This window comes from Cupressus sempervirens, chromosome 7, assembly GCF_028749045.1.
Source record: "Cupressus sempervirens isolate cs-2001-9-10 chromosome 7, ASM2874904v1, whole genome shotgun sequence".
NCBI lineage: Eukaryota > Viridiplantae > Streptophyta > Pinopsida > Cupressales > Cupressaceae > Cupressus > Cupressus sempervirens.
In genome coordinates, this window is record NC_143124.1 from 470,584,903 (window position 1) to 470,612,342 (window position 27,440).

Sequence of the window (27,440 nt, forward strand, 5' to 3'; positions counted from 1 at the left end):
AACTCCATATAAAATGAGTGCATACCAATATAGGATGGAGGGATACTCCATGGGCCAGATAAGGAAACTATGTATCAATTATACTGAGGGGACCAACATAGTTAACCTTGAAAAAATTGGCTCCCTATGCAACTCAAAACAAATATCATATAAATCATGTATATCAATGGTATAAAACCATAAAGTGCCAACATGGGCATAAAATAATGCTATAAAAGCATAAAAGTGCAGCTATGGGCACATCAAAATATCAAAATGAAAGCAAATGTGTAAGATTACTCATAATCCAATCAAAATAAAATGATTTAAGGAAGATCAACTAAATATAGATATTAGGTATAAAACTCCATTAAGGGTAAACATGAGTATTGAATTCATTTTGCAAAGGTATATATTAATTTCTGAAATCTTATAGTCATAAATTATATATTTATCTGGGCATATATGTGGGCCCCCATATATACTCCAATAAATATACGAAAATAGATTAGTTAAAGAAAATAATCACCTTTCCATACTTAATATTTTGGAAAGTCTCAATTTATAAAAAGTCATAATATTTACCTTGGTTCAAAAATATAACCTCAAGGTAATAAGAAAAGATCTCCCCATTTTTCTTTTTTAAGAGTAATTACCTTCATGTAAAATTTTTATAACTAACCCTGCAAAAAAGGTTAGTAAATAATGATAGAGTTCAGATCTGGCAGATAAGAGGATACTAAAAAAAGTTAAAAAACTTTTCTAAAAAAAGCTTGAGAGATAGAATGTTACACTTGTCTGATAGTGAATGATTACCTGCCAAAAATAGGTTGACAAGAGGCAATAATAAAAATAAATGATGCCTCTGTCAAGAGTTAAAAAAAACAAAAAGGAATCTTGCATGTCTCTGAAAAAGAAACTTGCATGAAAAGACAAAAAAATGTTATAACCGAATCTAAATATAGAGAGAAGGGAAAACTTATATGATTTGAAAAACTCAAAAAACATATGAAGTATGAGCTTAGAGATAACCCCGGATTAGTCCCAATTTTCGTGTATGGAGTCCAGCATTACTTGTCAATAGCAGGTTCCCTTATTCTTATACCATTATTCCTTATACCAGCAATGGGTGGGAGTGATCAGGATGACACTGCAAGAGTGGTATCAACTATGCTTTTGGTGTCTGGAGTGACAACTCTGCTGCATTCATTTTTTTTGGTTCAAGACTTCAACTAATCCAGGGAGGTTCATTTGTTTACTTGGCATCAGCTCTAGCTATTGTCAACTCTTCAGAATTTCTAGCTCTTAATAAACATAGATTTAAGCACACAATGAAGGAATTACAGGGAGCTATAATTATGGCTTCTACCTTTTAGATGATCTTGGGCTATACTGGATTGATGTTACTTCTACTCAGGCTAATAAATCCGGTAGTTGTTGCACCAACTGTGGCAGCAGTAGGCTTAGCCTTCTTTAGCTATGGTTTTCCTCAAGCGGGTACCTCATTGAAATTAGCATTCCCCAGATATTATTGGTTGTCCTTTTTGCTTTGTATTTACGCAAGATTTCTATTTTTGGACATCGAATATTTCAGGTTTATGCAATTCCACTTGGGCTTGGGATTACATGGGCATATGCTTTTCTTTTGACGGAGGCTGGAGTTTACAATTACAAGGGGTGTGATCCAAATGTACCTATTTCAAATATTGTTTCTGAAGCTTGTAGAAAGCATGTTTTCACGATGAATCATTGCCGTACAGATGCTTCAAAAGCATGGGAATCAGCTCCATGGGTTCGGATTCCATATCCATTTCAGTGGGGAACTCCAACTTTTCATTGGAGAACAGGAATCGTAATGTGTGCAGTATCTATAATTGCATCAATGGATTCGGTTGGATCTTATCATGCAACCTCACTTTTAGTTGCAAGGGCTCCACCACCTGGTGTCGTGAGCAGAGGAATTGGCTTAGAAGGTGTAACTAGTATCTTGGCAGGACTTTGGGGCACTGGTACAGGTGCAAATACTCTTACTGAGAATGTTCACACCATTGCGGTGACAAAGATGGGGAGCAGGAGAGCTGTGCAGCTTGGCGCTGGATTGTTAATTTTCATATCCCTTGTTGGTAAAGTGGGAGCCATTTTAGCTTCAATCCCAAAGGCCATTGTTGCCGCTCTTCTATGTTTTATGTGGGCAATGCTTGCAGCACTGGGGCTATGGAGTCTGACCAGCTGCAAATTCTCCTGTCCCAAGTTACTTTCTGCCTTATATAGTGGCTTCACATGGGCCTTTTCGAACTGGCAATAGTGGACTAAATTATGTGTTGAACACTCTTCTATCACTTCACATGGTGATTGCATTCCTTGTAGCCTTTATCCTAGACAACACTGTTCCAGGCAGCCGGCAAGAACGGGGGGGGGAACAATCCCTCTCACCGCAAGCTGGTGTTAGAGGGAAGACCTGACCACTTACTCTGCAGACACAGCTGTAATTATCACAAACAATTCTCTGATAGCAATTTTTATCACAAATGTGTTTCCTCCCTGTTAATTGGCACCGAAAGATATTTGCCCAAACATACTGAATACGACATCTTTTATGAGTATGCATATCATCTTCAACTAGCTCAACTCCAACTGGCTTCAGTGGGCCTAGTTCTCATGGTCTACATTATAAAAATGGTTGGGCGCTTGTGGCTTATGGTAGAAATGGTTGGGGAACATGGCCATGTAAGAAGCCATGAGAAATAACAAACCCTGAAATAACAACATGATCGCAGGAAGGATGGAGGAGGAAGAACCAGTCTCCATCAAAACCGATCAAAGAACAGTATGGGGATAAAATTCAAGATCCAACATAGTGGGATTCAAATTTTCTCAAAAAATTCAGTTAAAGTTTAAAAAACTTAAAGCATGCATGCAGAGACAAACTAATAAACCTGATTGCATAAAGAAAATCGATCTTTGTCAGAGCATAATAATAAATAAATGATATGAAATAATATTTTGTTGTTTTGGCGGCACGCCTTCCAAAACAAAACAAAAAAATTGAATCTTTTATAGGAAAATCCTTTGGCGGCAAGCCTTCCAAAGGGGGTTAGATGAAAATTACTATAAAATAAGAAGTAACCTGCACAAATTAGAGCAAACAGTTAATCGGGTTTGGCGGTAAACCAGCCAAATAAAAAAAAAAAAAAAAATTCAATTTCTTCCATCTTAAAAAGAAGAAATTAATGAAATCTTCAAGAGCCTCCTTCGAATCGTACCTTCATGCAAACACTCAAAACAAAGATTAAACTGCTCTGATACCATGTTAGAAATGGAAAAAGAAATCTGTAAATAAACAATACCAGGAAAGAATCTAAGTGAGTAAATGCATGAAAGGATATTACCATAAAATAGGAGAGAGAAAGCTTCAAGCTCCAACACCATGAGAAAAGATATTTGGAAAGGGGAAAGCAAAGAAAACCCCTTGTGATATTATGAATGAGGCATCAAAAGCCTAAGAAGGAGGAGAGAGAGAGATAGAGAGCAATGCTCATACAATAATAGAGAAGAGGAAGAAACCTCATTGTTAAATGAGAGAAGAGGGTCATCTCTTAAATAGAGATGAGAGAGAGGAGTTAGAATGTAACTCCCATGTCTATGAATGCCACCATTCATATGTGTGTGAGGCCAAGTGTGAGATTCCTCTTAAGGAGGAATAATCTAAAATTAGAAATTACAATATATATTTGTCCTCACATATTCCACTAGACGACAAAATAAGATGTAGTGGAAAAAGGACAAAAAAGAAATATATTAGGATACCTTGGCTTATATCCTAATATATTACAACAATAAATAAAGAAGGTCTAACCTTGGTTTATAAATACACCAAGGAAAGATTACAACTTCTAACAATGTTGTACCTCGAACTTGAATTTTTGAGCATATGAATTGACATTCTGAACTTTGAACTTTGAACTATTTTGAGTTTCAAGTTCAAGTTCAATACAGTCATAGAATACTGCATCTTTGTAAATGAAACTTTATAAAAGACATTATTAGTAACAAAATAATGAAAAACTTAAACAATTTAGAATCTTTTCCCACCAAGATGTTTTTCAAAGTTTAAAAATTCGGGTGCGAAAGCATGCTTACATATACAATAATAGAAAATCAGGATAACATATAAATAAATATATTTAATTGGATAAATAATTTAATTAATAAGTTCAATCCATACCTTAAGTCCTACAGAGATTCAATAGAAGCAGGAACAAAGAAGAAATAAATCCAACTTGAGATGCATCATTCAAGACCACCCCAATTTCACAAACCTCCATGGTTGAAGAAGAATCAATTTCAAAAAAAAATCTTCTCTTAAGCTCTTAAACTCTCACATATAAATATTTCTCCAAGAGGAAATAAAATTACAAATCTTCAAAGAATTATACTCATAATCTTTCCCTCACATATCATTAAATTTTCTCCATAAAATATTCATAAAAAATACAACCAATCTCTCTTCTACCTTTCATCCATCCCCCCCCTTCATATTTACATTTTACCACACATAGACACACACACACACACACACACACACACACACACACACACACACACACACACACACACATATTCTCTTTAATTACTCTCATACCCATTTGGGTAAAAAGAGTACACCACCCTTTTAAATAAAAGTAATTCTAAAATCTGAAATTTCCTCTGTTTATGTAATTAACTACCACTTTACAATTCTTTTAGGCATATTAGGGTTTTTTTAATGCCCATCGTTGAAATGGTCTCATATTCCTCCACATGGGTAACACCTATTATCTTTTTCTCTTGAATGAATTTGTTGGAAATTTGTTGAGTGCTCCCTTCAAGATTCATGAAAAGGGCTTAACCGCCTCTTGTGTACTATAAGTTGAATGGTTGTATCAAGCATTGATAGATCAATCTTTTGGTGCAATGACAACCCCACTCTAATAAGTGGTATTAGAGCTTAGTCTCAGGTTTGAATCCTTAAACTTTTAGGTAACATTGAGGAGAAGATTGTTGGAAATTTGATCAAGGCTTCCCTCAGGATTCTAGACAAGGGCTTAACCACCTCATGTGTATTATAAGTTGAGTGGTTGTATCGGGCATTAACAGATTGATCTTTTGGTGCAACGACAACCCCATTCTAACATAACCATGCTTTTAATGTTAGAGAGTTTACTTTTCTTTTAAATACTTATTCCTTTTATTTTAAATATTTTTATTTATTTATTTTTATATTATATTATATTTATCTTTTTATATAAGTGTATTAATAAACTACTCACATACAATTTATAACATACACAAATGATTACATACATTAACTATGCAACCATATATATTATATAGGTGTATATGTGTGCACTCATATATACTTTTATAAATATACCAAACAAATAACATAGAGAATTACATGAAAATGCAAATATCCAAATCATAAACACATAACTCTTTACACTAGAATCCACCGATCAAACCATTAAAAGAAATAATAAAAATATAAACCCTGAACTAGGTAACTAGATTTCTATTGGATTTCTAAGGATATAAGGATGCCTATATGGATCATGGTTCCATCTCCTTCTGAACAACAATTGATTCAAGGAGTTTGAGGTACAATTGAACTTTTGTAGCTATGTGGAGCCGATGCCTAGTACCTCCACAAACTTGCATCACCGATCAACAAGATACAACACACACACACACACACACACACAAACATAATAGTGATAGAAAAGGAAGCAGGTATGTAACATTGTGTAGATCTCCCAAAGGAGTGACTATGATTAACTCCTGCCATTTTAAAAATAGACCAAACAAAGTAGACATGCATGTGCACATATATAAGGCACACTGGGTTAGTTGGGTTAGTATGAAACCAAATAATGATAATATTATAAAAACAAGGTAGTAAAAGTATAATAATGCATTTAAAATAGTATACAAATAAACCATTTATCAAATGTCTTAAACACATTATATAGAAAATTCAAAGCATAATATAACAACATAAGCAAGAAGGGATGTACATGATGTGATGCCCAAAATTCAGGGCAAAAATAGAAAAATATATATATTTTTTTATTTAGTTAATATCTATTCAGTTTAATACATACTATATTGAATATTCTATGTAAGGTTGTCAAAGGATTAAAATGAGTTTTGTTTACATTTCATTAAGATGTAGAGTTGACATCTCAACATACTATATGGGTTTGGAACACTCAAGTCAAGTTGCTACCGAAACACCTTCTTCATGTTAACTAGGTTGGTTGACTAAACCCTAACTAAGTGATGACATCATGTTTCGAGGGTATTTAGGGTTTTGTAGTTCTTTAGTTGAATATGGATTAAAAAATTTAGGTTTTCATGAGGTTAGGTTTATGTAATTCATATTCTAACATAATCTTGAAATAACACCTCTATCAAGGTACATTTGGGTTTAAACCCTCAATTATTGACTATGTCAACCTTACTTGACCATTTTGTGTGTCACATTATTATGTTTGTCTAATTTCATAAGTTATAATAGGTTATCATTGTTGAAAATAATTGGTTAATTGTGTATTGTCTTTGATGTTACACAAAATGTCATATCATTATTAGATAGTGTATGTCTAGCTCACTAGGGTAATGAAGACAATTTCTTGTGTCTACCAAGCATTCCAGAGTTTGCCTAGTTTAGAAGACAGTATCTACTGAGCTCACTCAGGCATCAAAGGGAAGATCATAGAAGTTGAGTGTTAACTAAGCTCACTCAACTAATGAAGGAAATTTTGGATGGAACCAATGTTAAACAAGCTCACTTGGTTACCAAAGGAAATTTTATGAATATACAATGTTAATCGAGTTCACTTGGTTAACATAGGAAAATCTATTTTTGGTTAGTGTCTACTGAGCAAGGTTGGCTAATGAAGGATTATATTATTTTGGTATATTGAGTTTAATGAACTTGCTTTTTGGTTCTAGTCGACTGAGGAGATGAATATTAAATATTCTAGATTGTATTCATGCCAACTTGACAATATGTAAGATATAAGGTCAAGTTGTGGATTGAAAGTGAGGAACAAGAATAGAAGATCAAAAGATGTTTAGAGGAAATGAGTCAGAAGGATAAGTAGAATATCCTTGTTGATCTATAAAGATACATTCAATTAGAAAGGATCAAGTATACAAGCCATAATTGAGATCTATTATTAGCAATTCAGTTGGAATTTGTAAATCCTCTTACAAGGTGGCAATTTTAGAATGAAGTGTCTAGAAACCATTAACAAGCCCACTCCTAATAGGGTCATACCTAAAAATTATGTGTTTTGTAACCTTTAATAGGGTTGGCTCCTAACAGGGCTCACTTTAGAAGAGTAAAAACAATAATTAGTTACAATTGGTGGTTTTTCCCAAATTGGGTTTCTATGTTAAATCTTCATGTCACTTGTGTTCATGCTATTTATTTTATGTGGATGTAACTAAGTTAAAATTGAGGTTAATAAAATTAAGATTAGTATATTCAATTATTTTTGAGTTACAATATTTTTCTAGTATTAACCGAGTATCTATGTGTCTTCTGAGTAATAATAGAATATAGTTTAAGTAGAGTTTATGTTTTGATTTGTAGTAACATCTAAGGGATCTGGGATTTATTTTAGTGGTAACTGATTCACCCCTCCCCTCTCAGTTACTCCTCCTATATTTCCAACAATTGGTATCAAATCTCCTTGGTGCTTGGAAAGAAGGTTTCAAGGACCTAAGCTAAAGATGAGGATGTTTTATAGAAGAGAGATTCCCAAGCTAAAGAAAGATAAATTTTCTACATGGCAAGAACTTATGAAGTTGCATTTGGAAACCATCAGTGATTCAAGTTTAAAGTATTCAGAGAGTACTTACAAAGATCCTAATAGAGCATTAGTTATGGAGCATATTGCTGAAAATAAAAATCATAATGATTGACATTGCACTATCCCTTAACTATGTTGAGTTTGATGAAGTCAAAGGATGTGCTACTGTATATGAAATGTGGACCAAACTAAAGGAAATCTATAGAGGTGATGATAATGTGAAAAGAGCTAAGGCCAAAAGCTTAAGAGCTCAGTTTGATCAGATGAAAATGAGAGAAGATAAAAATATTGCAAAATATGTTGAGAGAATCAAAGCTAGTATCAGTGCTATCAAAGCTTCTGGAGGAAGAATTGAAGATGTGATAGTGGTGAGAAAGTTACTGAGAACCCTTCTTCACATCTATGCAATCAATGTGTCTACTATTCAAGAGAAGAGATGTGATCCAAACAATAAAATAACTTTGGATGCTCTATTTGGAAGATTGACTACATTTGAACTAGACAGCTATGATAATTATACTCCTAGTTCAAGAAAACTAGAGTCTACATTTGAAGCCAAGGTATCACTCAAGAAGAAAGGTGGAAAATCAAAGGCCAAAAAATCAAAAAGTAAAGAAGAGGAAGAAAATTTTGATAGTGATTTTGAAATTGTTGAGGAAAGTATAAAGGCAAGATTCCTCTAATCTGTTTCTCTTGTGAAGAAGTTAGACATATTGCTGCAAGATGCCCAATTAAGGAAGACAAAGCCAATAAGAATAAAAAAAAATTCAAAAGAAAGAAGGATTTTGAAAACTACATAGACTACAAGGACATAGGTAAGAAATCTTATTTTAAGGCTAAAGATTTAGATAGTAGTGAAGAAGTTGAAATGGTTTATATTGTTGTAAAAGATGAATATGATGATGAAGGAGATAAAATGGTACTTATCTCTCATGTTAGCAAAAATGATACATGGATTATTGATAGTGGTTTCTTACATCATATGATTGGTGAAAAAACCAAGTTTGAAAAATTAGAACATTATGATGGTGGAAGTGTGAGGTTTGGAAATAATGAACCATGTTCCATAAAATGAAAAGGTTGTATCTTACTAACCAATGAACTTAAATGTGACAATGCTTAATAGGTTGAAGGACTTTTAAGAATAATCTACTAAGTGTGGCATAGTTGAATAACATTGGATTCAAGGTATAATTCATGAATGGGAAGGCGAAGCTGCTAGATGGAAAATAAAATCTAGTTGGGTAAGGCAATCAAACAAAAGGTAGCATATTCTAGCTAGATCTCAATGAAAATTCATATATTAGAAGAAAGATGATTATGGCATAAAAGGTTATGTCATGTAAACTTTGACAATCTAATCAAGATAAGTAAGAAGAAAAGAGAAAGAGGTATTCCTCATCTAAGGAAACTTGATATGGGTCTATGCAAGAATTGTCAAATTAGCAAAATGGGAAAGACAAGCTTCAAAAGAAAGGACTATCATTCTAAAGAAGTTTTGGAGCTAGTCCATACAGACTTATGCCGACCTATTGGAATACAAAGTTACAATGGAGATAAGTATTTTATTCTTTTTTTTTTGAAGCATTTCAAAAATTTAAGTGGTATTTAGCAAGAGTAGTGTTGGTCTGATTTTTCACAATGTAGAGAAGTTCTAAAATTTTGGTGCAAAATCATTTAAGTCATTGTATCTTGTAGATTATGGTTTCTTTCCTTATAATTTTTCAAGTTTTGTGTTACCCTGGTCATGCCCTAGTTTCTATGTTGTTTGAATTTTATTAAATTCTCAAGCTTTGTCATCAACATGGTCATTAAAATGCCCTAAGTCTATTGAAACCCTAGGTTATTTTTCAAAATTTGGAAGGGTTTGAAAAGTGCCTAAGTTCCTCCTTTTACATTCTTATGGTCTTAGGGGTTCCTATAAGAATGCAATTCTTTCTTGCTTATGTTTTTGTGGCCACACTTCACCAAGCAACATAAGGGCATAAAGGAATTCATGTCTCAGGTGGTTACGAGTGTGCATTCTGTAATAGCAGAGTGGTCCACTTTGGGGTCCTCTAGTCATATGATTGGTCATCAAGCGGAGAGGCATAAATATTTTTTATGCCTTGGAGATGGGCTTACGGTTCCTTGGTGATAAGTCAAGAGGAAGAGCGAAAGGAGTACATTAAAGTATTTTCGATCATACGTTGTTCTATTAAGCATATGAGCATAATAAGTTTAAAAGTGACCATTTCAGATGATTTTACATTAATATGAGTAAAGCATTGAGTAGATGGGTAGAGAAGTCTTGTGGTTTGATCTAAACACTTACATTACATTGAATGTTGTAAAGTCATAATATCCTAGGATGGCATAAAGCATAGCTCATGAGAAGACATAAAGTGGTTTTACAATTCTACGTGTAAGAGGGACTTGTAAGAGTGAAGTAAAGTTTTATTTTTTTTATGTGCCTTCAATGTTTTGATTGGTGGGTAACTGTAAAGCAATTCTATAGAGATGATCATGTTATGTGGGACTTGTTGAGTTATCAGATGGGCCCTGATGAGAACAAATCAAATGGTGACATGTCATACATGTCAGATGGGCCCAACCCACATGGTAGACAAATTAAGTTCTTCATTTTGCATGTGCCTAAAATCAATGACAATGTTCTTTTTCTATTTTCTTGAGATCTAATTTGGGTCATTGATAAGTAAAAGGAAAAAATTCTTACTACGCCTTTACAAGTGCATGGTCACCGTATGAACAAAGAGTTGTTTCATCCTTATCTCCATGGTGACGAGTAAAGTCTAAGCGTATAAGCATAAAAGATAGACTGGGAGATGAAAAGAAGACTTTACGATGATATGAGAAGAACGAAACATAAGAATGTGATGCAAACTATAAAAGCTTTCTAATGTTACAAGTATGAGGTAAGTTGGAGAGGCGTAAAGGAAAATAAAAGGGTAGTAAAAGGAATTACGATGCCACAAGTAAAGACCTAAGTGTATGAACAGAGGATGGATGTGTAAAGTGTTACGATGCTCCAAATGTTGAAATGAGCGTAACATTGTAAAGAAAGTTTTTGGATGCTCCAATGGTACATGTGCATGTGAGCATATATGGTAAAGTGAAAGTTGTAACAAAGGCTTTACGCTAGTATGAGGAGGGTGTTGACACATAAGCACATAAGGATCTGATAAGAAGGTTTGAGATTCTACAGTATAAAGGGATGCGTAAGAGCGTAAAAGGAAATTCAATGCAATGCTTAAGAAACCCTAGTGCTTCTACACTTGGAGCATTCTGAAGTATCATTGAATAGACATAAAGGCTTGCTAAGTGTATCTCTGGGGTTACAAAGATTGAAGGGTTTTGAATCAATGTATAAACAGAAAATCAAAATTGGAAAAGAGAGCGGTTGAGGTGTCATGCCAGTTTAGAAAAAGGGACAAATTCACTATGGCCAAGTAAAATAGAAAGCTAAAAAGTACATCAGGATTGAATTGCATGGTTGATATTCTTTGCCGACACCCTAAAAAAATGGTTTTAAAGCTCGTGCATGTATAATTTATTAAAAATGCTAGTAGATTACATGATTAAACCATAAAAATTTGATTGAAAAATTAGAATATTTGCCATTTCAAAGAGCTCATGTTTTATATTCTAAGAATTCAAAAGTGTCCATAGATTTGCAAATTTCTCTATTACTATTGCAAGAGTTCAAGATATAATTTGTAGAGAAAATGGATGAAAAGGAAGTTGAAGAGGTTCCTGTAGAAGAACTAGAGGTTGAAAATGAGGGTGATGATGTTGTAGAAGTTACAGCTAAAGGAAAAAGGGAGAAGGGTGTTGTAAAGGTAGAAAAGACATCAAGGGTTAGAAAGTGAAATAAGCAGGCAAAAGATTGGCTAAAATTCTTCCAGGGTCATCGAACACAATTTCAATGAATGACCATATTTTCAAAGACCCTTACTTCCTAGTCAGGGATACAAAAGGCCCTAGGACTAATGGTTTCAATCTATTTTAATATTTCTACCAAAACAGAACTAAAAACATACTAGTCTGCAACCCATGGAATAGGAACATGGCAAAGTCAATATTTCCAAAGGTATTTGTTGATGTGGACTTGTTAAAGGCACTGATAAATTCTTATAATCAGTCACTAGGACATTCCAAAGGCATAACGGGAGTTTTTTATACATGCTTGATAGGACATCTTTTACAGAAGCTTTTGGTTTGGAGGGTGTTGGCACTCAAAATTGTAGCCTTGATTTTTAGCACCATTGAGAAATTTAAGCCTTGCAAATGCTTTTAAGTGCACATGTACCCAGCTATACCTTTGAGCCCCAAGAGGTGTTTAATGCTTCTAGCACCATCCATTCGACCTATCCACTTGTTCCATGAAGTTAAGTTAAGATTTCGAGTCATCCCGTGAAGTCATGTTTTAAGCAATTGTCAAATCTACAATTTTACCCTAAGTGTTAAATAGCGATAGGAGGCTGTGTTTCTCATCGAATAACTTACACCCAGAATTGTGTCATGACTCACTGCTTTGGGAATTTCTAGTGCCCATACCTGAGAGCCTATGTTTTAGATTTTGATTCATTTTGAGTCCCTTTGACTAGGTTTTGAATCCCTCAAAGTTGGTCAGTTACTATTTTCGTGCTTATAAATTTAGTTCAAAATTCTGGGAAGCCCTGTTTGACAAGTTATAACTTTTGATCAGTTGACCAAAATGCTAAAATTACTTTTTTTTTGTATTGTAGATGTCAGAGGCTTGTTGTGCTTCAAGTTTTAGCTTATGATGAATCCACTTGATCAGTTTTTAAACGTGATTCCAAACACAATTTATATCTTTTTACTGGTGTCAAACATTTGCAGATTTGTCAGGACCCCTATTCGTGATGTCATAACCTAAAATCCGTGATAGATGAAGTCAAATGGATTGTATCACTATGTTTTAATCTGAAAATACTTTAAGTGTACTAGTTTGCAAGTCATGATGAATCCATTTGCACATTTTTCTAGGTCCATTCCATTTGCAAAAAATGCTTTTCTGTCATTGTTTTAGTTTGCAAAATCCAAGTAGTCTACTTTGATTGATCATCATTTGCTTCCTTCTATTTTTCATGATCCCAAATAATATATTTATACTCACCTCATGACAGAGAACCAACGCCCCAAGTTTCGTTTCCCCAAGTGTCCATTTGCCTAGTTTTCCAAGCCAAATCCAAACCTAGTTTATTGCTTTCTAACGCGTTTACTTGTAGGTAATTCTAAGAAGGAAAATTTGACAGTGAGTATCTTTTGATTGGGAATTCTTCATAAGATGAAATTTGATAGGGTGAAAGTATGTAGAGCACAGATTTAATGTGCCTATTTTTAGAGCCTGATCAGAGATTTGGGTTAGTTTTTAAGGCCAGACAAGGGACCTCCTAACACGAAATTGACAAGTTGCAGAAAGCAAATGAATTAGAGTTTCAAATGCTGATTCATTGGTCGAGTTTGATTTCATTCAGTATGAGATGGTTCTATGGACCAATTCTACTGTTCAAGTGTTTGAAAATGAAATTTTTTTTAGCCAGACCCACTTTGGGGCCCAACTAATTGTGCTTGATTAGCAAATACAGGGTTGAAGGTTCTCAATTGGCTTGATAAATAATTGAGAATGAGATGCATACTAACTAAAAGGGTGGATTGTGGATAGTGTAGCTCCATTAGCTTATTGTGAGGAGTTGAAGCCACCAAGGGGATAGGAAACTATAGGATATGCCTTTCCAATCCTCTAATAACTTAAGCTTCTGTGTGTTTCCATTACAATTTTTATTACAATGATATGCTTTACAATGTGTTGCATTCAATGATTTCTCTTATGCTAAATAAAGGGAAGCCACATTGAATAAAAGAGAGAACAACAAGCATTAAAAAGGGGACATCATAAGAACATGTGAAACAAAGGAGCCCATGGAATCAAAAAGGGGGTAGAGTTTAACAAAAAAGCAACCAGTATTAAAGAAGACATTGAAAGCATGAAAGCTCATGCCAAAGACTAGGAGTTCCAATACGTTGATGCCAAGGGAAGAGCCATTTTAAAATGAAAAAGAGGAAGAATAGGGGCTCAATGAGAAGAAGAGAAGCCACATTTTTCTAAAGCTACCTTTTAAGACCACGTAGTAGGCAAGGAACAACCCACGCCATACAGGGAAAGAGGTAGGGGTCAAATGCAAAGTTTAAAAATGCCCATGGGTTTAACTTCCATGGAGTAGGCTAAGACAATGGAGGAGTAGCTTCCATGACAAGAACACACCCACTCAAGGGAAAACACACAAATTAAAAAGAAATCATGCCAATAAGCAAAGCCTCACGCGTTAGAGAGGACAAACAATAGTTAAAGCCAGTCCACGTGGGGCAAAGTAGAGATCAAGCAACAAAAATGAAGTAGGAGCCAAGCCAAAAAAGAAACATAGGCAAAAGATGTAGGTATAGTGAGCAAAGCCATCCATACAAGAACCCACGGCTTGAGACAAAGCAGACCACCGTCTAAAATAGAGGAAGGCATGAGAGTTTGAGGAAACCATCAGAGCAGTCCCACGTAAAAGTCAATAACACATAGTTCATGTTGAAGATTACTCACAAGTAATGAAGCAGGTGTCCATCAATAGAGGCTACAAAAAAAATGGAGATGCCTCCTTATATAAAGCATGGCGTAGTTAATTAGAAGAGGAGATTCACACATTAGAAGTCTACGCCAACCAAGAAGGCATCCAAGCTAGTACTGAGGAACTGACCATGGAGAAAGAATGCCAATAGGGAGTACCCATGATGAGAGAAGAGGTTGCAGGGCAATGACAAAGAGCAAGTCCGGTGGGGTTTTTTTGCTTTATCCCACATTGGGGATGTGGTAGTTTAATAGAATATTTAAAAGATCCAAAGCTCAAACGTAATGTTTCTTAAGGCACGTAATGCTTAAGGAAGCCATTGCTAACATATTGGGGCCCGCTTGGCGCTAGCCTGGTGAGTAAGGGGCACATGTTTTGAGTTTCAACACCAAGAGGATTGCCACGTGGAGTAATTTGAAGGTGCTCAGCATATGATCAGAAGCTATTTTCAAAGACCTTATGCTGCTACAATTACCCCATAGGAACATAAGGCAAATTTTCAACCGTAGGAATGTGAGGCAATTTTCAAAGGCTCATGCACTTATGAAAAAGGTAAGCCTATGTGGGCATAAAGAATTTTCCAAAGCTCTCCGATGGTATGCAAGTTGAGGACCCCATAGGCCCGAGAAACAAATTTTAAGCTTCTCCGGTGCTATGCACATGAACGTAAAGATGTAAAGGCAACATTTAGCGGATGAGCGTAAATGAAGATATCAAGGGCTACAGATTTACGTGATTGGTCGTGAGAACGTAAAGGCATTTAAAGCTCGTATATGCATAAAAGAAGTTTCAGATGCTCGTGATGCTATGGGGGTATATGGAATATTAATAAATATTAATATATCCATTGAAAGTGTATGTACATAAATTCAAATGAATGGGGCTTCTGGTGCTATGAGGAGGAAATGAGATTAATTAATTAATTAATTACGAATATTTCAAAAGGGGTCATAGCCAATCAACATTTGACACATGGTGACAGTGGATTGAGGGAGACAAGAGGAGCTTCAAACGTATAAAATGAAAGATTTGAATTATTTTGAATCTTTATATAGTTCATACTATATAATTTTAAAAAAAAATCATTTTTAATGCAAAGACACAGTTTAAACCTGAGAATTTCAAATATCCTTAAAAAGGCATTTTTTATCTGAAATATGCCTTATCATATACCGTCGAAACTAGGAGAATCCAAATTTTCCAAATATGGAGTCAGATTATGCATAGGTATTCACTGGTTCGTACTATAATTAGTTTTGTGTTTTCTAGGGCCTTCTCTATAAAAGGGATAGAATTCATCATGGGATGTCAAAATCAGTTGGAAAGCATATAGTGATGTTTGTTGAAGTTTAAAATAAATTTTAGAAATGTTTTTACCTTTCTTGAGCTCATTTTTAACCAAATTTTGCCGTTCGAGATCAAGTATCAAATCAATTACTTGCTCAATCATATATTTTAGATATTTTGCGCTTTTGGAGGCATAACTGATTGAAGATTTGATATATAAGTTGAAAGAAAAGATTTGAAGGATGTTTTTAACCTATTGAGAAGGTTATCCAAGTGGACAAGTGTCATGTTTTGGTTAGATCTAAGAATTAACTCTTCTCCTATATCTTCTTTTCTTTTCCTCTTTGTAGGGGTTACAGTCTTTGTCACTAAGAAACCAATAGGTTGGTAGTTTTCTCTGGGTAATACCAAAAGGGTTCCAGTTATTACTGTGAAACCATTTTCTTCAGCAAAATTTCTCTTGTATGAACAACACTAAGAAGTATAATACAGATAGTTCAAATCTGTTAGGTGTTTTCATGCTTTCATTTCATGCATATGGTTGTATTGTTTCAAGGAAATTAAAACAAAGAATAGCAGAATTTCATGAGTTTCATCTTGAATCTTGTCTCCTTTATTAGTCAACTTCAATGTTTTATGGTCTTTGAACAAAGAGCCTAGATCATAGTTGTAGTCCCTTAAGGCTATATGTTATTTCATTGTTGCTTATAACTCAAGTAGTTATTTAAATGCTTCACGAAAATCAACAGGGTTGTAAGTTTACTAATGGGGATATCATGCAAGAATGAGGTTCAGATTGAGCATTGATGTCTATTTACAAGTTGAATAGATAGATTGTATATCTGAATATATAAATAAGTATCAGATATCCATATGTATGCATTTGATTCATGAATTTGCCCAATGGATTAGGCACTAGTCAATTATAGGATCATTAAAGTCTTATTGTTGCATATCTAAGGGTTTGTTGAATTCAACATTATTAATCGAACATTCTTTCCATTTTATGTTGAAGGACCTAAATAGAATGCCCTCATTCAGCTTATAAATATCATAGAATTGCAATTTGCTACTGTAGATCTCTGTTATTGCATAAGTATTAGGAGATATAATGGTTTTTATCTGCTAAATAGATTTAGGGATATGTTTTTTGCAATATACGGTATCAATTGAATCTGAGGTCTACCCACCTAGGTTTAGCAAAGCCTAAAGTAGAAGAAGGGTCATGCCTTATAGTTGGCTCGATGTCTAAAATAACATGTTGAAAATGAGAGTTAGCTGCCCCTAGATGTGTTATATTCTCATTGGGATAATTGAAAACCCTCTAGCATTTTCAAACACCAACAGAGGGACAAATGGATGTGCCCATAGACATCGAGGATTTGTAGGGTAAATTGGGGAGGAATAAAAATTATTTTATAAATAATGTGATTCTATCCCACATCCCTTACAATGTTAAAAATGTAGGGCTGATTCAAAAGAAGGTAGAGGATCACTTGCCTTTGAGTAGATTAAAAAATTATTTCAAGAATATACTATATGGGCTACACAAAGTTTTGGGAAGTGATGGTGTAAAGGATTGTGTCTATGGTTCCTTATTCCTGATGGCATGTGAAATACAAGACCCTTTCCACAACAAATAATATGATTATGTGGCATTCATCATGGATAGCATGCACCATCAACTTCTCAATGCAAAGAAAGGAGAAATGAAAGATTTCAAATTGCATCATTACTCATTACTAATGTACCTAATTTTGTATTAAAACATTGGTTACATCAGCCAAGACTTCATCAATCAAACTTTTGATGAATTCAGTGAGTTACCTGTGCAATTATGGACTCACATTTGGAATAGAAATTTTTGTTATTCAAATGAACTTTTATTTTTCAATTTGTATAGTTCTACGATTATGAGGCAACTAGACCATACTTTCTTTAGGGCCCCAAATGTTTTTAAAACATTTCTTAGACCTTTTTTCTTGGATGAGAAAACTAAATTGGATCATAACTTGGGGGACATATTTTTTTTTAAGGAGTGCACATTGATGAGAGTGTATGCATGCCCACAGTCTCCTCACATATTTCTTAAATATTTACCCCCTAGGATAGCCATTATTGAATTATTTTGGCAATTTCTATCAATGAACAAGGAAATGTTTCCTACCTCTCTACACAAACCCACATTTGTTTGTCAAAGTTTCAAGGTAAGAGATTTTGAGATTGGAAAGAATGCATTTGAAGAGTTGAGTGAATACCTAGGTCAGTATAAGTTTTCCACTAGACCTTATAGAATGTATGACCCAAAGAATTACATAACAAATGAGGTTAAGGCCATTAGGAGTTACATTCTACCTCCTAACAAGCCAATTCCTATAGAAGATTTGATTGGTAATATAGTAGCAATAGGGGAAGCTAATGAGCTACTAGGGAAGTATGGTGAAATAAGGAAGGTGGAGGAGGCCTTAAAAAGGACCAACCCTGATTTCAAAGGTTTCTATACAAAAATTTCATACTATGGTAATTTGAGAAAGATGGTAGAAAATTTTGATTATATCATGTCTCAAATGCCAGGTGAGCTAGAGGGAGAGGAAGCCACTATGAACAGAGAATCCCCTAAGCCAGATGTACAATTGGAGGTTGATGTTGAGGATCAACAACCATCATCTTCAACTTGGGTGCCAAAAGGAAATAAGAGGCAAAAACCAATGCATATCCCAAAGAGGGTGGTGAGAAGGGCTCTGCAAGTAATCCCAGGCAATGAACAATATTTTGCTGACATCAAGAAAAATTACTTACATCGAAGGGAAACAAAGCTAGGAAAGGCCTCCAGTGATCTACAAATTGTAGCTTCTAGGTTGGATGATAGACTCATCCAATCTGAAAAATTTATGGATGATAATGATTTCATTAAATCATCATAATTTAAAAGTTTTCTATATAAAATAAAGCAAAATGAGCTCACATTGACCCTCATGCTAGGAGAAGATCCTAAGAAGAATAAAGAACTAGCTGATAAATTGTTGGCTTATGGTCTAGATAGTGAAACAATGACCCTTGCAGAAGCCACAGAGTTGGTGTATAGGAGTGTTATGATTCTCGTACCAAATTGGAACATTAAGAAAGCTTTTGTTCTTGATCAAATGAGGAGACAAGACAAAGCAATGAGCTATGAAGCTAGTAGCAGTGAAGGATTGAAGAGGGGGTTAGGATTCAATATAGAAACAAAAAAACTAGTAGTATGGAGTGTTGCCCTAAACACCAAAAAACCTAAAATGATGGACATAGAGGAGACTACATAGGGCAAGATGATTGTGTGGATACTAGACAATATCACTAGAAAAGAGATCTCTATCCTACTCAAACACTCTGTACTCATGAATGAGGCAAAGGTAGATCAGATTAAGGATAGGCTAGTTGTTGTATATAATGAATGTTTAGATGTCAGGAAATTGTATGAGGAGGAGCTCAAGATGAGCTATGTGCAAAAGCAAAGGATAGATGAGTTGGAAGGGAAAATTTAGAGCTTAGAAGTGGAAGTGACATCCTTAAAAGACCAACTCAAGACTACAATGGATGCAAACCATGCACCTGGACATGTGGAAGAGGTGAAGCACACTGTGGAAGCAAAAGCCTGGATAGAAGATATACCTATAGGGATGACAATGCCAGTGCCTATGATTAATGTGGATGCAGAGGTTCCCCAATTTGACAATGCAAGAAAGAAGAGTGTTATGCTAAATGTGCTAAGCCATAGGATAAGTATCTTGAAAATAATCTCTTGAGATGTAGATAATGCATTCATCAATTTACAATCTACAGAACATATGTGCAAAGAAGTAGTAGGATGGCTTGATCCAATTTTCAAATAGTGGGGACCTTACATGCAATTCTTTGATAGGTTAATACCATTGCTAGCCAAGAAGATCAACCTTCCTAATAAGGTTATTGCTGTTAAAGAGGGCATGGACAAAGTAAAGGATCTACTACAGTTCTTCATAGGAAAATTAGCAACAATTTAAAACAAGATGAAAGTGCTTACGAATGGTTTTTATTCTTTAATTCTTTATATCCTTGATTCTGACAAACAAGTAAAGGATTTAAATGAATGCTGAAATTTTTTTGACCATATTGTAGACTTGCCAAAGGTGGCATCCCTCTTTCAAGGTGATATTGATGAATTTTCTTTTAATGAAATCATTGATACGCTATTCAAAATTGAAATTGAGATGAACAAGTTTATCATAGAGGGGATAGTGATTATAGATGCTAGATGGCAGAAGTCTATTAGAGAATTGGAAACAAGCAAAACATGTGAGTGGCCTACCAAAAGAGAATTCATTATATGGTAAGTAGTCACATAAATAAAGGCTTTACCAACAGGGGGCGGCTAGAGAAAAGACAAAAATTAAAAGATTTGATGCTCTAGCTCTCATCTGCAACTATTTGTTGTTTCTTTTTGAATTAAGGTGTCATGGATATTTTGTAAAAGTTTGTTGTATTTCTAGTTGTAAAAGGACACCTATCCATCACATTTTCCCTTTTCTTGTTGCAACTCATGCTTATATAAATGAGTTTTCAAGGCATTGTGATGGTCTGAATGCTTGTATATTTTTCATTTCCCAAGGAAAGTATAGTTAGTTCATTCATATGTAGTTGTTTTTGAGTTTACTTCCAATTATGTACTCTCTGATGATATAAAGAAATGACACAATCAACAAAATATTCTAGGCTTTTCATTGAATTTTTATTGGTTATTGTATTATTCATCTAAAAGGATAATGCAAAAGGGTATTTACACTAGATCTATGTCACTAATTACTATCTCCATTTCATGAATTTGTTAATTTTGAGATCATTTGAATAAGGTTCAATTGATTGAATGGAGTCTAGATGGGTTGTATATTGGTTATATTATTGCTTTTAATTCAAGGGATTATGTAAATGCTTCAGTAAATCAGTAGAATTCATGAATTTATGAAAATGATATTTTATAAGAATAGAAATGGTTGATTACAATTGATAAATTCAATTACAAGTTATTTGAACCAGATCTCCAGCCAATAGTTGTCTCTCTGCTCCCATGGCTAAGGCACTAGTCATATAAATAAAAAATGGTTGAGTGTATATTCTACTTCTACATGTCAAAACAATTATAAATTCAAAATCATTTCCATTCCATTTTGATCAAGGTTATAATACTGGTCAGCACTCATTTATATTTTATTTTTTAGTCTTAAGTAGCTGTTATTTCAAGGAATAATTCTAAACTCAAGGAGAATTGTGACCAAATCTACTTATGAGGGATGTGTGTCAATCATAGAATATCAAAGAAATGGATAAGTTGTGTATATTTTTGAGATAGAGGATGAGAATCATAATGAAACTAAATTAAGTCTCATACAACAATATCCTAGTGAATCATCCCCTAGGTATAGCCACCTTGATTTTGTAAGACCTAAAGAGTAGAAAACCATTCTTGGTTTTCTTGAAGTTGGGCCAAAGTGGTTTGCACATGTAATTATCAATGGGAAATAGTTGATCCTTAGATTATGTGGTTATTATCACTTTGGTATTGGCCATTTTGTTGTTCAGTAGTTTCAAACACCAACAAAATGGTGACTCTACTAGGGAGTTACACTTAGTATTGTCATAAACTAGTATATCTTTTAAGATTTGTGTCTCCCTTGGGTAAAGTCTAAGGTAGGCATTTCACATAGAGTTTTTTGTGGATTTGGGGGTTATATACATTTTTCCTAAGACTATTAGTAAAGCATTTTTCATGTATTCAGTAATTGTTCCCATTTTGATAGGATGGGTGGTGATTAAAAAGGTTTAACAAGTGTCAATATTTAAAAGTTTGTGTCCCAAATTATAGAAAATAAAAGGAACACATGGGAAAATGTGAAGAAAAACCTGAGAATTAAACTACAAACTAATCTCCCTCCTAGGGAAGATAGAATTGGGCTATGAAGGGAAATCAAATGTAGAAAGGAAATTAGTCCCAAGAGAAAATGATAAGGAAGGATACTACCTACCATTCTACTATTGAAAATGAGCCTTTCTCCAAGGGTCCTAGATCTCATCCAAGTTTATCTAATGATGAGCTCTATAATACTCCTGAAATGATATGTTAGGAGAAAGTTGTGCAACTACATGCACTTAGTCTAGGTCATAGGAATAGTAATAATCTTTTCCAACATAGTACGAACCCTTTCATGTTAGATTAATCTCTTGAAAAGGTAAGACCTAAACACTTAGAACCTAAAACTTTCAATGATGAGAAGACATCTAGTTCTAAGTTTATTGTCCCTGACCTGGAGAGAACAAAATCTTGAGAGTACAACTTGCTGAGCAAGAAGCTATTGATAAGAGATTTCAAAAGGAAAGGGAGGAAAAGATCATGTAAGCTTATGAAGAAAAACAAGAATTACTTAGGCAAATTGCTACTCTAAAGAAGAAAAATGAGATAGCAGCTAGTGCTTGGTATCTTGAGATTGTGGGTCAAGTCGAACGACTTAAGATGAAAGAGAAAAATTTGCTGAAAACTCAAAGAATGAATCTAGAAGGTCCTATAATACAGAAAATTAGGAACTATAGTGATCTAGAAGTTGATAACAATAGAATAAGAGATGTAGAACCTATTGTAGGTGCTAAGGACAAAGGAAAATAGAAAGAGATTGGTGTTAATATTAATCAGCTAGCAAAGATTGTCCAGATCCATGATTCCATGTCACTTTCTAATATTGAATTGGAAAGGAAAAGGAAAGAAAAAGAGGCTTTAGCTAAGAAATTGGAAAAACCATAAAATGAGGTAGCTATAGTTGAGATGAACAATAAGATTAAATTCTTGAAAAATGGTAAGAGGTAGTCTATAGCTATGCCTAAGGATAATATTCATGGTGGATTTGATGATGCAAATCAAAATACTACTAAGGTGCTTGTTTCTTTCTTTTCTTCTTTTTCATGGAAAGTGGATCTAAATAAGCCTATTGGTGATACTAGTACAAGTAATGCCATGGATAATGCTAAGAGAAATATTCCCTATCATCCTAAGATTGATTTGTAAAGAAGACCTATCAAGTTAGAGGGTTATAGGCATATATGTTTTAATGGAATCCCTAGTTTTCCTAACCCCATCCCACAAGAAATGAGAAAAAGGTTGCCTAAGTTTTTTGGGAACAATGCTACCACGTGTGAAGATCACTTAAGGAGTTTTCTAGAAATGATGAGTGACTATGAGGTTGAAGTTGAAAATGTTATAATGAAGTTGTTTGTTCAGTCATTAACTGAAGATGCTAGAGAATGGCTCAAGAGACTTCCTGAATTGTCCATTATGGATTGGAAAGACATTAAATATTGTTTCAAAGAACAATACGGTGACAAGCAAAATCAGAGCTACATTTTGAGTGAATTCAATAACATCAAGAGGTTACCTAATGAGTCTGTCATTGAATTCAATACTAGATTTTAGAAGAGAATGTACAAGCTAGTGCAAGCCATGAAAATTGATGACAAGGTGTGTCTAATCACTTATCTGAATGCTTTTGATGGTAAAATGGCATACCAGCATAGAGATAAAGAACCTAGGACTTTAAGAGATGCTTTCAGAATTGCTATAAATGTGGAAAATAACTTGAGAATTTTAGGAAGATAGGAAATAAAAGATATGATCCTAGATTGTTTGGAAATAATGGAAATAGAAAGGAGGATAACAAAGGTGGAGGTGGAAAAAAGTAGTCAGATAAGCCAATTTATAAATGCTATAAAGAATCTAAATATCCCTTAGGTATAGAATGATAGGAATTCCACTGACAATAGAATCCCTTATCAATGAAATTTCAATAGATATAATAGGTTGCAAAATTTCCCCTGCAACACTGCTTGGAACGATGTTCAACCTAATGTTCCTCCCCCTAAAAATAGTAATAACAAGGTGACCCCTAATCCTCTATCAAAAAATTCGATAAATTTGGTAGATGATCCTAAGTTTACTACTAAAGCTACATGGTGCTTTGCATGTCAACTACCCCATGCTCCTAAATCTTGTGCAGTAGCACTGTCATTCCCAAGAAATCAAATTGTAGTAAAAAAATGTCATGAACCTAAAGAAAATAATGATGATGTAGGGTGTAATATGTTTGAATCACATTATTCTAATTATGAAGGTTATGATAGAGATGTAAATGAGCAAAGGCAGTTTTAAAATGTCATACAATAGCAAGTATTTTCTGATGAGAGTGATGTTGAAGACAATGTGTGTAACATGGTAAATAAAAAAGAAGAAGTAACCTTAAGAAAACCTTCTACGGAAGAGATTGATCAAATTAATACTAGTATGATAGCTCAGGTTTAGACTAGAAACATGGCTCAGAGGGATGAACATGATAAGGTGGCTAGTATTAGCATAAAAGGAACTAATTCTAAAAAGAGGGAAATTGTGAAACCTAAAGAAGCTCCTGTTGTGAAGGTTAAATTTACCAATAAAAAGTGGGAAGCAAAGAAGGGGGGTAATCCTAAGGATTTAGAGCTCTCAAGTGATGTTCCCAAAAAATTAGATGAGAAGGTACTAAAGATCATCAGTAAACATGATAAGATTCATCAAAATGCTCTAAACATTGGATAAACATGATGAGAAAAGGAATAGGACTATTGATAATCCCTCTAATTCTTCTATAAATATGCTTGTTGTTTTATCTTAGATCACTATTAAGGTTCCTTCATCTGAATTATTAAGGATCCCTAAATATCGAAATAAAACCATAGCATGGCTAGGAAGTACTGATGTAAGGGCAAGACAAGATTGCAAAGAAATTCATGATCCCAAGGAAGAAGATAAAGAAGCTAAAGTAGTTGTGTCTCAAATCCCTCAAACATTTGTGGATAGCTCTGTGAATGAATATTTGGGAAGTGTTGAACCATTTTTTTTGAGTATCCTAGTGAATGGTAAAACATTAAAAAATTGCATGATTGATTCTGGTGCTTCCAATACTGTAATGAATTTTTAAATAATGAAGGAATTAGGCTTGAAAGTTGATACTACTTAGGGAAGATGTTGTGCCATGGATAAAAGAGAAGTGACAACCATATGTACTATTAATGCCTTGCCCTATAGACTGATAGCCTATCTAGACAAAGAAATTGCTATGAGTGTATTGGTTGTTGATACTCCACCCTAGTATGGTATGTTATTATCTAGAAAATGGAGTGCTTTCATGGGAGGGATTTTGCAATGTCATATAACCTTTTCTACTTTTAACATTGATGGTAATTTGGTAAAAATAAATAGAGAACCAAAGAGCATATACATGATAGAAGAGGAGATTGAGGATGCTATGATAAACTTTGTGGATATAGATGTCAATGCATTCAGAGCTAAGGTTCTAACTTTGAAGAAAGGCAAGCACAAATCTTAGATGGAAGTAGAAGCTCACACAAAAATAGATAAAGGTGATCTATGGACCATGTTCTTTGATGGTTCTTGTTGCAAAGATGGAGCAAGTGTAGGTATTTTGTTGATTCCTCTTGCTGGGGTAACATACAAATTTTATTTTACATTGAGTTTCCCTTGTACTAACAACATAGTAGAATATGAGGCTTTGCTATTAAGACTTAGACTAGCTCATAAGCATGGGATAAAGTGTTTACATGTTGTAGGAGATTTTGAATTGGTTGTCTCCCAACTAAGAACTGCTTATGTGTCAAAGAAAAAAAGGTTAAAACAATATAGAAATGTTGTATGGGACATGATTGAATGTTTTGATGCATTTGGAATAGTTTGGAAGGATGGAACTAATAATAAGATGGTAGATTTGCTAGAAAATATAGCAATAAAACCTGATGTCATTACATTTGTTGGTATATCTAAAGTTGAGACTCAAATTGGGCCTATTGTTCGTAATAATGTCCAAAATTGGTAGGTATTTAGGATGATAAAGATATTTTGATATTTTTTTGAATTGTGAAAATATGTTGTTAGGGCAAGAGATTAATTGTGCAGCTTATGTAAAAAATATAAATAGAAAAGATATTGTTTTTGGGCAAGACATTGTGCAATTAAAGACAAACAAAATCCCAAAGGGTCTAATTGTTTTGGAAATAGTTTTTGACAACAAGGATAGATTCCAAATGGATAGTAGTGAATATAATGCTAAAGACCTAGAGGAGGTAAATTTATGAACTACAAAAGCACCTAAGAAGGTATAAATTGTCAAGAAGTTATCTCCTAAAATAAAGTAGGGTTTAATAGATCTGTTTAGGAAATATAGGCATGTGTTTGCATGGTCATATGATGACCTAAAGTCTTATAGAGAGGATCTTTTTCAGCATGAAATCCCTTTGAAACTAGACACTAAACCTTTTAGACAAAAATAGAAGCCAATAAATCCTACCCTGGCTCCCAAAATGCAAGAAGAATTGATCAAGTTTAGAGATGTTGGGATCATAAAGCCTATTAGACATTCTTCTTGGGTATCCAATTTACTGCCAGTAAGGAAGAAAAATGGAAATATAAGGTTGTGTGTTGATTTCAAGAATCTTAATATATCTTCATTAAAAGATAACTATAGTTTTCCAAATATGGAGGCTATGTTGCAAAAGGTCACCAGCTCAGAACTTATGTCTATGATGGATGGATTTTCAAGTTATAATCAAGTGGTTGTTTAGGAATCAGGACAATTTAAGATTACTTCCACTACTCCATGGGGTACTTATGTGTATGTCAGGATGCCTTTTGGGTTTACTAATGCTAGGGCTACTTTTCAACGTGTAATGGATGTAGCTTTTGCTGATATTATTGATAATTTTTTGGCTATATATTAAGATGATTTAACTGCTTATTCTAAGGATGAGAATGATCATTGCATGCATTTAGAAAATGTATTTATCAGCACCCTTATGTATGGTATATCTTTAAACCCTAGAAAATGCAACTTTGGTGTTAATGAGGGGAAGTTGCTAGGTCATTTAGTTGGCAAGCATGGAGTGAGGATTGACCCTAAAACCCAAAATCCCAAGAGTGTTAAGGGAATTTAGTCATTTTTTGGATAGATCAACTTTCTTAGAAGATTTGTGACTAATTTTGTATAAATTAGTAGGCGTATATCAAGGGTGCTAAAGAAAGGGTCTGAAATAAAATGGGATGGTGAGCATAGCAATGCGTTCCACAAGATTAAGAAAGCTATTCAAGATGCTCCTATTCTTAGAGCACCAAATTATGACAAGACAATGCATATATTTTCTTTTGCTTCATTCCAAACTATAGCTGCAGTACTGCTATAGAAGAATGAGGAAGGTTATGAGCAACCCATTGCATTTTTTAGTAAATCATTGCAAGCAACAGAACTCAAATATGATATAATTGAGAAACATGCATATGCATTGGTGAAAGGGGTGAAGGCTTTTAGATGTTATTTAATGGAGACACTATTATTGCATTTGTTCCTACTACTATAGTAAAAGACATTTTTTCACAACAAGAGGTATCTAGTAGAAGATGTAGATGGATTAATAGAATACAATAATTTAACATTGATATTCAAATCATGAAACTGGTTAGGGGTCAAAGTTTGGCCAAATTGATGAATAGAAGCCAATTTAGAGGCAAACCAAATCAATCAACTTGATGATAGTTGTAGGGATAATATTTGTGATATGGACACCTCTGATTGGTATA

The 27,440-nt window shown here is 34.2% G+C and overlaps 1 pseudogene; it reads left to right on the forward strand.

The window, feature by feature from the left end:
* Positions 1-987: 987 nt before the first annotated feature.
* On the forward strand, positions 988-2,441 carry LOC149547582 (nucleobase-ascorbate transporter 12-like; annotated as a pseudogene).
* Positions 2,442-27,440: the final 24,999 nt, after the last annotated feature.